Source organism: Zingiber officinale, chromosome 6A (genome assembly GCF_018446385.1).
Source record: "Zingiber officinale cultivar Zhangliang chromosome 6A, Zo_v1.1, whole genome shotgun sequence".
Lineage (NCBI taxonomy): Eukaryota > Viridiplantae > Streptophyta > Magnoliopsida > Zingiberales > Zingiberaceae > Zingiber > Zingiber officinale.
Genome location: NC_055997.1, coordinates 60,954,562 through 60,956,136, shown reverse-complemented (window position 1 = coordinate 60,956,136; position 1,575 = coordinate 60,954,562). Strand labels below are relative to the sequence as shown.

Here is a 1,575-nt window from a genome sequence, read left to right as displayed (position 1 = left end):
CACTAACATGTCAAGTAGGCCCTTAAGAAATTTTTCTGCACCCATTTCTGCAAGATTTTTATCTCCCATTGTGCAGCCTAATATTGAAGCAAAAAAGTTTTCAACTAAACCCAGAGTTAATTTTTATGATACAAGGTCACAAATTTGGAGGAGAAGTATCAAAAAGTCCTTATCTGCACCTTGAGACATTTCTTGAGCTTTGCGATATGGTGAACTATGAAGGAGTGTCAGCGGATGCAGTTCGATTGATGGCATTTCCTTTCAGTATCAAGGATAAAGCAAGGACTTGGTTATATTCCCTCTGTCCTCAAAGCATCACAAGTTGGGAATAATTGGAGAAGAAATTTTTGAATCATTTTTTTCCCTCCAAGTAGAACAATTTACATGAGGAATTGCATCACAAATTTTGCTCAGGAAGATGGAGAATCATTATTTGAAGCATGAGACAGATTCAAGAGTCTACAAAGATAGTGCCCTCATCATTATTTGAAAAAATGGCTTACCCTATAGATATTCTATAGGGGAATTTCTTTATCAGATAAATGTTATTTGTATTCATTAGCTGGAGGTTCTTTTATGAACAAAAGTGTGGACGAAGCATACACATTAATTGATCAAGTGACATTAAACCTCCATGAATGGTCAAACAAAAGTTGGATGGAATCTCCCTAAAAAATTCAAGAAGTGCAAGCCATAAATGCAAGAGAGTCTGTCAAAGAAATTGCAATTTAACCATCCAAGAGTTTTGAAATTCACAAGTCATAGAATGAGGAATTCAAACATTTGGGGGAAAAGTTTGATAGCATAGTTCAAAATGGTTTAAACATGATCTCCCTCGTACACAAACAAGGTCTAGTGAACATTATAATGACATTGAGTTGAGAAGTGCAAAATAATCATGAAGAACTTATGAAAAAGGACTTGTATAGAATTGAGGAGAAGAACAATAGAAGACCTCTAGAACTCAACTCCATTACTCTAAGAAGTTCCCAAAGGGCACAAGTACCTTTCCCTTAATGATTTATCACACAAATACTAGACAAACAAGTTGGATCTCCGTAGAAAGCCAAAAGGGAATATGGGAAAAAGGAAGTTCAATCTTTCCCAAGACCTTCACTAAGGGTTCCTTTTCCACAAAGGCTAGTGAAGGTCAATGAAAACAAAGACTTTAAAAAATTATGTGATTCTAATATGGTTGAATGGAAATTTCTAGATGTATATAAAGATGAAGACTCTTCAGATGAGGATTGTAATAATAATGCAGAGGATAACAAGTTTTCAGATTTATCTTCTGGGTTTACAGGGTGTTATGATGAAATTGAATTTTCAGATGAAGAATGTGATGTGGTAGATCAACTTAAAACTGCAAGTGAAGTTATTAATCCTCTTGTAATTGATTCTCCTATTGAGGATATTGATGTTGGTTTATTTTTTGATGCTTGTGTTGTTGATGATATGGAAGGATGTGTAGGGAGTTGTGTTGTGGAAGCAGCATCTCAAGAATCACCACCTTTGTCCACACAACCTTCTGAGATTATGAGAGTTTCAAGGATTGAACATGTTATGGACCAATGT

The 1,575-nt window shown here is 35.2% G+C and overlaps 1 non-coding gene across 1 annotated transcript; it reads right to left on the bottom strand.

The window, feature by feature from the left end:
• Window positions 1-382: 382 nt before the first annotated feature.
• Window positions 383-488, bottom strand: LOC121998833. The gene has a single exon (XR_006116625.1). It is a non-coding gene; the product is annotated as a small nucleolar RNA R71 (small nucleolar RNA).
• Between the last annotated feature and the right edge of the window lie 1,087 nt (window positions 489-1,575).